Source organism: Cryptomeria japonica, chromosome 9 (assembly GCF_030272615.1).
Source record: "Cryptomeria japonica chromosome 9, Sugi_1.0, whole genome shotgun sequence".
NCBI lineage: Eukaryota > Viridiplantae > Streptophyta > Pinopsida > Cupressales > Cupressaceae > Cryptomeria > Cryptomeria japonica.
This window is the reverse complement of record NC_081413.1, coordinates 221,652,913-221,664,274: the sequence shown is the minus strand read 5'-3', so window position 1 is coordinate 221,664,274 and position 11,362 is coordinate 221,652,913.

Sequence of the window (11,362 nt, the reverse complement as noted above, 5' to 3'; positions counted from 1 at the left end):
TGAACATGGAGCTTTTACAAAAACAGCAGCCAAAGAAAACGTTATTGTATCAGAACAGAACTAGGCACATGTGCTGCTCTCTCGTAATGTTGAAGGTGCTGCTTCCAAGTTTCAGAGTAAGGACAACCACTGAAATCACTAGAATATGTTCACACAACAAATAAAACCTGTTATTTTCTGTAATTCCTTCCTCTCCTCATTTCTTGTTCATCCATTCATTTATTAGACTGTAATAATTCATCTTAGGTTTCGGGGATGAATGGCGATTAAAACTGTAACCACCTGTTTGATGGTTGCATTGTTTAAATAAATATTTGTTTACAATTGAGAGAAGAGTTGAGTTAGACTGATTGATATTCTTAAACATCGTCTGAGGTGAAATAGTAAAGGACCAATGAAAACAGGATGGACATAAAATGACTATAAAAGAGGTCACGTTAATAAATGTAAAAAAATAATATGATGACTAGAAGATGAATAAATGAGTTAAGTCGTTAAAGTTTTTCTTGTAAATAATGCTATATGGGACATATCAATTAAGAAAAGAAATATATAAATAAAAGATATGCATTAAGAAAGAATATTTATTGAAAAAAAATTAAGTTATATTTATTTTTATAAGTGTCCTTACTTACATCTTCAATAACTTGATATAAAATATATGAAAATATGAAGTGAACAAACTATACATTTGTAAATTGTACCTTTGCATCATGAATATGTTAATTTGAAAATTGTACCTTTGCATCATGAATATGTTAATTAGGAAAATGGAAATATAATGTCATCACCTGAAGATTAAATGTCTTTGAATTACCAAATGCATTATAGTTCATCATTTTTGTTAAATGTCTCTTAATAGTCCATGTCTATTGACGTACGAAAGGTCTTACAATTTTTCACATTTGAGATGCATCAAACCTCATTTGGTGAGCTCTGTTGAACTTGAATACAGAATGCGTTTCATTGAAAGTGCTTTCATTGACTTCTTGAGTTGTCAAGTTGAATGCAATGCGAAGAATACGTCGCGTAATGTGAGTGTGGAGGTAGCGCTTGTAAAGCATTTGAAAGGCATTATCGTTTCCTTCGTTCTTCGTTCGTCACAAGATCTCTTCTTCGTTGATTGATTAAGTCTTCAATGCGTGATGTGTGTGAGGTATGAAGTGCGCAACGTTATCACATAACTGTAAAAGCTTTGTGCGGCATATGTAAAAATCCATAAGCATAAAGGATTCATGAAAGCAATGTGTAAAGGTGATGCGCGAAAGCAAAGCGCAAAGGCAATGTGTGATGATTAAGCACGAAAGCGATGCATGCAAAAGCAAAGCGCGACATATGCAAAAGCAACATGCGACGATCGTGAAGGTAGCATGTGACAACAACACGCGGTGTATTTGAAAGCAAGGCGCAAACGCGACATGCGAAGCTGGTGTGTGACCACAATGCGCAACGTGTGTGAAAGTAAAGCTTGAGAAGTGCAAAGGCCATGCACGACAGATTTTTTGTACCACTCAAAATTTTCATTTTTTTAATTTATTATTGTTTTTGCATTTTGAAATTTTTTAATTTTTTCATATTTTTCAAATTTTAATTTTTTTGTTTCAATTTTTTAAGTTTTTAATTTTTGGGGGTTTTTTAATTTTAGGCTCTAACTTTACACTAAATTAAGACACCCTATTCTACGACAATGATAAGAAAAAGAGGGGTCCCCATTTTTAATGGGGCAATGTATGATTACATCGCAACAGAGCTATACTCATGAATTTTGGCAGATTTGATAGTAATAAACACGTTAAACTTTTGATGGAGGAAAATTTGGAGGGCCAAGGCGAAAGTGTGCTACTAGGTCCTGAAAAATCAGGCTGAACTTCTCAGAACGTGTTCTAAACATATTCTTTTGCCCAAATCTTAGTTGGTGGCTCAGTGAGACATTTGTATCAATATGTTTTTCATAGCAGACTTCAATTATTCATTATTTTTCCCTAATTTCACAGCTAAAAATCCTATTTCAATTTAGAAAGGAGGAAAAAAAACCAAATGGACGTTAAATCTGCCTTCCTTAATGGTAATTTGGAAGAAGAAGTCTACATAGAACAACCAGAAGGTTTTCTACTTCATGATGATGAAACTTTTGTGCACCGATTGAAAAAGGCATTGTATGGTTTGAAGCAGGCTTCAAGAGCATGGTATTCAAGGTTAGATAAGTATCTATGGGGGAAAGGTTTCAGAAAGGGAAATGCAGATTGTAATCTGTACATCAAAGAAGATGGACATGACATGATTATTTTTGTTTTGTATGTGGATTATATAATATTTGGAGGCAACAAGGATACCTTGTGTAAAGAGTTTGTTGATCAGATGCAATTAGAGTTTGAGATGTCAATACTTGGAGAGTTGTCATATTTTCTTGGTTTGCAGATTTCACAACAAGATAAAGGAATATTTATCTCTCAAGTCAAGTATACCAGAGATATGTTGAAGAAGTTTCAGATGGAGGACAACAAACCAGTTAGTACCCCCATGGTGACTAGATGCAAGTTGAGCAAGGTTGATGAGTCAGCAGAAGTGGATCAAACCCTATATAGATCCATGATTGGTAGTCTATTATATCTTACTGCCTCAAGACTAGATATAGTGCAGGAAGTATGTATAGTGGCAGGATTTCTAGCTGCACCTAAACAATCACATGTGAATGCAGTCAGAAGGATCTTCAAGTACCTACAAGGAACACTTAATTATGGCTTATGGTATCCAAAGCAAGGAGATTTCACTTTACAAGCCTACACTGATGCTAATTGGGTAGGTTGCATTGATGACTGGAAGAGAACAAGTAGTGGAACATTTTTTTTGGGTAACTGGTTGGTTTCATAGCACAACAAGAAGTAGGATTCAGTCTCCTTACCTACTATTGAGGCATAATATAATATTGCTGCTATATGTTGTTCTCAGGTGTTATGAATGAAACAAACCCTCAAGGACATTCAGGTAGAAATATCTGACCCTATTCCTATATGGTGTGATAACTCAAGCGCAATCAACATTTCAATAATTCTGGTTATGCACTCAAGGATAAAGCACATTACCATCAAATACCATTTTTTTAGAGAGAAGGTTGTAGAGAAAGAAGTAAAGATAGAATATATCCCTACAAGTGAACAAATTGTTGATATCTTCACAAAACCTCTACTTGAAAACACATTTGAGTATCTAAGACACAAGTTAGGAGTAGTCCCACCATTTTTTTGCACTTAAAAATGTATGGAGATCTATGGTTCAGGGGGAGTTTACAGCTATAGATCTTTTGACTCTTGGACCATATGTTGTACATAGGATGAGATCAGATGTGTGCATTGTAGTACAAGAAACTATGGGATTGGATCTAAAGACCAATGTTAATTCTAGAAGTTCTGCTATGTGAGGTCATTATCAAACTCAAAGGAAGATTATTCACTACCGACAGGTTTGAGACTTTGGGAGTTGTCTATTCAATTTGTCTATCTACAAAAATTGCAATTAGCTTGATGTGGATAGTGAACCGGCATTAAGTTAATTTCTGAGCCCTTTGTCATTGTTGTCAAAGGGGGAGAAAGAGTACAGTTGTGTCTGTGAGTTGACATTATGTGTTGACATCAATGCCAAAGGGGGAGATTGTTGGCATTGTGTTGTCATTGATGTCAACTGGCAAGTTGATGTTATCGGTATGAAAGTTGGAGTATTACAGATTATTGGCATGTTGATGTCAACCGGTAAGAAAGTAAAGCGATAAATTTAAGGATGTCGATAAGAAGATTAAATGATGTGAAGTGTTTTCCACTCTGGAAAAATAGTTGAGGACTGTCACCAGTAAATGATAACATGTTCTAACCAGCAAAATAGAGAAGTGCATGATATGAAGGTTAACTAATTAGTGTATACTGGTAGTATGTTTGGTCGGTGACCGAGTTTGAACCGACATAGTCAAATGAGTTGTATACTGACAGAGATGTCATGTGGACTCCAGGTTGCAAACATGCAGTGGTAGGTGAATGGTGAATCATGGAGGTAGTTATTGACCAGGTCAGTATTAAATCAAGACTGTGAAAATCAAGGATTGATTGCAAGGGATTGCGGCTCGAAGAATATTGTAAGGCAGAGATTTTATTTTTTGATATTATGATCGACGCATGACATTTGATCATCTTGTTGATCTGGAGAAGGAAATAGCTAGATCATTTATTGTGATTGACAAAATCAAGACCGATGAACAGGGTCCATTTTGCAAAATATAGTAAACGTTCATTGGAAGAATAAATAAGGACAAAGCATTTTGTTGAATTGTTATAGGTTGTGAATCCAAGAAGATGAGATTCGATTTCAAATGGATCGTGTTTGGTGAAGAAAACCCTACACACTTAAATTTTGAGTTTTTGTTTTGGCAGGAAAGCATGTGTATAAATGTGTAGATCAAATACTTAAGCAGATGAAGATGTGTGATGAGAAAGCGTGATCATGCAAGAGGAGATTTGATTAGTCTAAGCATAAATAGAAAAATATTGAAGTGACTAAGTGATAGAAGAAGAACCAGCAAGAAGGGTTTAATTGGCAAGGACTAAGGTAACCAATAAACTGTTACATAGCATAACAATCCATCAAACTGACACATATTAAACAGGTAAGGTAGCTGCAAAGAGTGAAGGAGAGAAGAGAGAGTGTGAGAGGAGATCTATCTTGTAAGAAACTCATTTGTAACAAGGTGTTTTTCATTGTATTTATTTTATATATCATTGTCTTTCATTGAGTGGGTGCTCAGTGTAGGGGTTGGTGCTCCTTTATTTGGTGCTCATAATAGACCAATGGTTGGTTCTCCTTTGGGTAGGTGCCCATACATTGTTAGGGGTTGGTGCTCCTTGGGTTTGTGCCCTAAAAGATTTTAAAAGTATTATTTAATTGTGAGGTTGGATTGGAGCAGTAGATCTCCAACAACATTTCTCAACAAGGTTTTTCCCACATTGGGTTTTCCTTGTATATCCAGTGTTATGTGATGTGCTCGTGCGTGTGGTTCCTTGTTAGTGTTTTCATTATCCTACGGGTTGCACACATTGTTTGAAATTATTTATAATCACTTATTCATCCCCCCCCCCCCATCTCAGTGATATCTTGTGTTCTACACAACTCTTCCATCTAAACAACAAGGGACCTACAAATCTGATAGTGTAATATACAAAGAACATAGACATTATATTAAGATTCATAGCACATAATCTTTACCTACCAAAGGAATGCAAGACATTCTTCCACTATCACATTAAATTTTCTTTCCTACTTAAATATTGTTTTCTACATATTGAAAGTTCTATTATACCCTCCTTTTAAAAATACTTCAACAAAATCAGAATAGATAAATACTCTTTCCTATGTATTGAAACTTCTATGACATCATCCTTAATTTACATTAATGGCAACACAAGATAGGTTGACATCAATGACTAGACAAGGCATGTTGAGATCAATGAAACACAACATAATAACTCAAGTTACCAACATTCTTTCCCTTTGTTATTGATGGCAACACTTGTCTACCATCAATGTTAAAGATAACTAAACTGAACTTGTATACCTCTCTCCCTTTGACATCAAAAACAAAGGGAACTATATTGAATTCTCTCCCCCTTTTACATCAAAGTCAACAAGCGTAGATTTGAATAGCCCTTTTTTTCTTTTGAAATTCTTTTTCCCATTAAATACATCACAATATATTATAGCCTTACTCAGATTATCTCTCACCCTTCCAGAAATATCTCAAATGAATACAATACTTCATTTAACAAGGATGTATTTCTTCTATATGTATTGTTTGAAAGGCTCGACCATATCTATTCTCATGAGGGCAAGAACAATGTCAATCTAGAAAGAAAAAACAAAATCAAATAGATCCCCCAATATAGATGCACCACTCCTTATACCATTTTTGTCATCTATATTTCTCTTGTCTCATATTTCTTATTTCTTCTTAAATCTTCTAGAATAAATCTAACCACATTATTTGGAGTAATTCCTTCATTTTTCATATTTCCATTGTCAAAATTTTCTTCTAGACTTGCCCCACCATAACAACTTCTAGGAGCCCCAATACCTTTTTAATTTCATCAAATTATCCATTAATATGCATTATCAATCCTCTATAGACTTTCACACACACACATTTTAATTAGGAAAATGGAAATATAATGTAAAAATAAATATATAATATGGTGAATTGTAAGGAATATATATATGTAATGAATTTATATTATATTATGTGTCTTTATAATATGGTCTTTTTTCGTCAATAATCTCTAAATGATTCTTATCATCCCTATTTATACAACTCTCCTTAAGTTGAACTTTCTATTTGTCTATATGGTATTTCTCTTGTGGTATCACAGAACAACACACATTATGACCTTAAAAACACTCCCAAATTATTCAAAAGGGCCTAGAAATGATAATTGAATTGATTTTCCCAATTCAAAAATTTAAGCCCCTACTATTTCTTTTGTGAACCAACATAATAATAAGATTGGGGTTCAATCTTGTCACTTACAAGTGGATCAATATGGTACTCTTTAACATAAATGCCAATCATGAAGCTATGATTGTTGAACACACCAGAGCATGAATAGCGGGGGTGAATCAGTCCAATGAAATTAGTATCAAATCTTTAAACTTTAAATATTAATTATATAATCACAACAATAATAAATCAAGAAAGTACCATGCACATCAAACATATGAACACTATTACATGCAAAACCCAAGTAGGAAAAAACCACACCAAGAATAAAACTAACAATATTATGAATACAATTTATTACAATGTTGCCTTTGGAACTCAATGCTCCTTAGAGGACATGCAAAACTAGGGTCCACATCCTTAGGGAAAGATACAAATAACTTACAAAGTTGAAACATGTTGTCTCAAGGTAAGATACAGAAAGTTGCCAAGAGACTCATTCTCTTTCGACAGACAAAGGAATAAATCAATTGAAAGAAATAGAATCTTGTGATCATGAAATTGTCCTTGAACCACTATGTGAAGCAACCAAGATCATAACAAATACATATAAATTCAAACTATATCTCAAAATAGAAGATATTATCAACAAAGCTTTTCAAAATTGACTTTTGCACATCCTCAACATCACATATCCTTGCAACCCATAAAATTTTGTTCTTTTCCAATTCACACTCCTTACATACCTTCACTCATAAAAATTTGCACTCCTTTTATATACAAGATAAATCATTTAAGTCGTTAACTAGGACGACCATAAATAAGATAATCAATGTTACATTAATTTGGCCATCCAAACCTAAAATATTCATTTTGATCCACCCCAATAGATAGAGAGGACCCAAAAAAATCATGACATATTATTTCCAAATGATTTGAATGAGCTGCACATGCTAACACATCTTCCAAGATTGGCATCAAATGAAACATGTAGATAAACATTGAACTATGTTAACTACTCGACCAAAATATAAAATTTAAATGTAAATTGTATAATGTGGATCTACACATACGATGGTAAGACCCAAAACACAAACTAGAATCATCCTCTGAATAAAACCAAAACCAAAATAATATGACCCAAGTAGGATACAACACCATAATTACCTGAGAAACAAACTAGATAAAAACACAAAACTCAAGCATGGCGAGGTAGTGCAGTTGGATCGGGTCATGGGTTTCCTCCTCATTGGTTTTGTGTTTGACTCTGAGGCCTTGTACTCACTTGATGGGTTTGGATAGAAGGCTACTTGGTCCATCCCTAGGGACTAGTCTCACCCTAGCTTGCCCCTCTCCCAAGCCCAACATGTTTGTTAATAGACAAGGTAAGGTTTATTAAGTTTGGGCATTGGGATGGGATGTGCAGATACCCTGAGTTACTGAAAAAAAACACACAAAACTCAAAACATCATAACTCCACTTGCCAATGAAATCATCACCTAAAAAATGGACTAAAACATTACACACACCACATGAAAATGTTTTGCAAATTGCAACACTTAAATCTACATATCTGAAAGCCACCAAGTGCCCTTTGGACCTGTTCTAACAAGAAACCTTACTATTACAAATAACAACAACCAACTTATTGGCATTGTGTGTCATTGATGTCAACCGACAAGGTGATGTTTCTGGTATGCAAGTAGGAGTATTGCAGATTGTTGGCATGTTGATGTCCACCAGTAAGTATGTCAACAAATAAGCAAGTAAAGTGACAAATTGAAGGACCTGGATAAGAAGATGAAAGGATGTGAAGTGTTTTCCACTCTGATAAAATGGTTGAGGATTATCACGGATAAATGATAACATGTTCTAACCAACAAAATTGAGAAGTAAACGATATAAAGGTTAACCAGTTAGTGTATACTGGCAGTGTGTTTGGTTGGTGACTGAGTTTGAACCAACACAGTCAAGTGAGTTGGATGCTCATAGAGATGTCACGTGGACTCTAGGTGGCGAACATGCAATGGTAAGTGAATGGTACATTGTCGAGGTAGTTGCCAACTAGGTCGGTATTAAATGAAGACTATGAAAATCACGGATCAATTGCAAAAGATTGAAGTTCAAAGCAAATCAAAAGGAAGAGATTTTATTTTTTGATATTATGATCGATGCAGGACATTTGATTGTCTTGTTGATCTGGAGAAGGAAACAACAAGATCATTTATTGTGATCGACAAAATCAAGACTAATGAATAGGGTCTTGTATCCTAAATATAGTAAATGTTCATTGGAAGAATAAATAAGGAAAAATCTTTTTTTTGAACTATTGCAAGTTGTCGATTCAAGAAGATGAGATCTTATTTGATAGGGATCATGGTTTGTGAAGAAAACCCTAAGCGCATAAAGTTTGAGTTTTTATTTTGGCTGGAAATCATGTGTATAAATGTGCACATCAAAGACTTAAGAGATGAGGATGTGTGATGAGAAAGAGTGATCATGCTAAACAAGAGTTGATTAGTCTGAGCATTGATAGTAAAATATTGAAGTGACTAAGTGATAGAAGAAGAACCAACAAGAAGGGTTTAACCAGAAAGGTTTACAGTAACCGGTAAACATTTACAGAGCATAACAGTCCATCAAACCAACAAAGATTTAACTAGTAACGTAGCGCAAAGAGTGAAGGAGAGAAGAGAGAGTGTGAGAGGAGATCTAGCTAGGGAGAAGCTGAGTTGAAGAGGATTCAAACAAAGAGAACTAAGATCCGGTATAGAAGAAGCAGTGCAACAGAAAATAGTTCAACTGACAGAGTGAATAGGTTGCAAAGGTTAGAAAACTCGTTTGTAACAAGGTTCTTTTCATTATATTGATTGTATTCTATAATTGGTATGAGAGCCTTAGGTTCTCTGTTTGTCAAAGCTTTCTCTAGCTTGGGTAGATTCTAGTTTAAGAACATAATGGCAAGGAATGAATCCTCCTCCTTAAAGCTCACATGTTTGATGGTGCCAACTATGCCTTCTAGAGAAGAAGAATGGAAACTTATCTATCTTCCCAAGGTTTTGATGTTTGGATATCTGTAAAGAATGAGTATATTATCCCTAATGATCCCATACAGATCCAGATGCTAAGAAGGAGTATGAAAACAATGCTAAGGCTAAGCATGCTATTCTTAGTGTATTGTCTGATAATTTTGAAGAAGATGCTATAGATGAAAAAAGTGCCTCAGAAGATGACTGTTGTAAGGATAAAAGAGAAATTAATCTCTTCATGTGACAAGATGAACCGTTTGATGGAGATAATGAAGATGAAAAAATTGAAGCTCAAGTGGACTTCGAAGGTGAGCTCATAAGGGTTGTTGGGGAGTTGAGAGAAACAAGAAGGGAACGCAAGAAGTGTAACTATGCTACTGTAGAAGAACAAGATCATTTAGTGAAAGTTGTGGGGGAGCCCAAGAAAACAATTTCTGATCTAAAACTCCATTTAGAAGAACGTAAAAGGATGTGTGAAGTTACATCCTCTGATTTGATAAAGAGGGAGAAGGAGCATGAAAATATGGAAGAAGAAATTGTAAGGCTTAGAAAGGAGCTTCAATAGAGAAGGAATGAAGTAAAGATGAGGAAAAAATATGAAAGAAACATTCAAGCCTTGGACAAGATGTTGAGTAATCAGAAGACCTCAAAAGATACCAAAGATATAGGATTTGAAGAGGGACAAAGTTCCAACAACAAAGACACACCTGGCAAGGAGATACAGTTTACTTCTTCAAGTGAAAGTAAAGCAAAACAGACCTTCACAGTCAGCAAAGCTATTGAAAAGAAAACCTATGTTGAAGCTACAAGAAATTAGCATGTGAAGCGAAATGCTCAAACCTTGAACTAGAAGCCTCACTCATTGTACCAAAATTTAGATCCTAAAGGAAAGTCCAAGGTTGATAATGAAGGTTTCACTAGATTCAATAACTTGAGAAGAAGACATGTGGTGAGACAAAGATTTGCCAGTCCAAAGAGACAATATTAGTGTGTACCCAAATTCCATGGTTACTGTCACTTGTGTACTAAGTTTGGACATATCATTGCTAATCATAGTTTAATGCTTAAACCCCAGTATAGTTTTGAAAGTAGAAATCCATTTTCTGCACTCTGGGAAATGAATTTTATTTGCTATCAGTATAATGGGTTTGGTCATAGGAGTTATGAATGTAGGGGAGGTCAGTCGATATCCTATAATAGTTTTTCAACTTCATCTTTCAATGTCAATATGAAATGCTATCATTGTCAAAATGTTGGCCACATTGCAAAGCATTGAAAACTCAAAATAACTAAGAAAAAGAGGTCAGTACTGGATCAAAAACTAGAAGCAAAACCAGAGCAGAAAGGTGTTGCAGGAAAGGAGAAGGAAGCCAAACGGTTTTAGGTAGAAAAGGATAAGAATAAGGCTGAGTCAAGTCTGATTATCCAGACTATCCTACATGTAGGAAGAAAAAATTTATGGGTAGCTGACAATAGATATTCCAATCACATGAACGGAGACAAAAAGAAGTTCATCAAGTTTGAAGATTTGAACAAATGTTCAGTGAGGTTCTAAGACAACTCTTCCATCAAGATAAAAGGCAAAGGTACTCTAAACATAGATGGGAATTTGAAGGCTCATGGTGTATACTATGTGGAAGGCCTAAAAATTAGTTTGTTGAGTGTGAGTCAAATGTGTGACAAAGGATACAAGTTCACTTTTGACTCTACCAATTGTCAGATAAGAAAGGAGAGTACTAGACAGATTGTTGCAGAAGGAAAAATCACAGATGGAAATCTATGCAACCTCAAAGAATGCTTTGAATACTGAATCTTGATGGGACAAGTAGATGAGAGATATATGTGGCACAAAATATTAGGC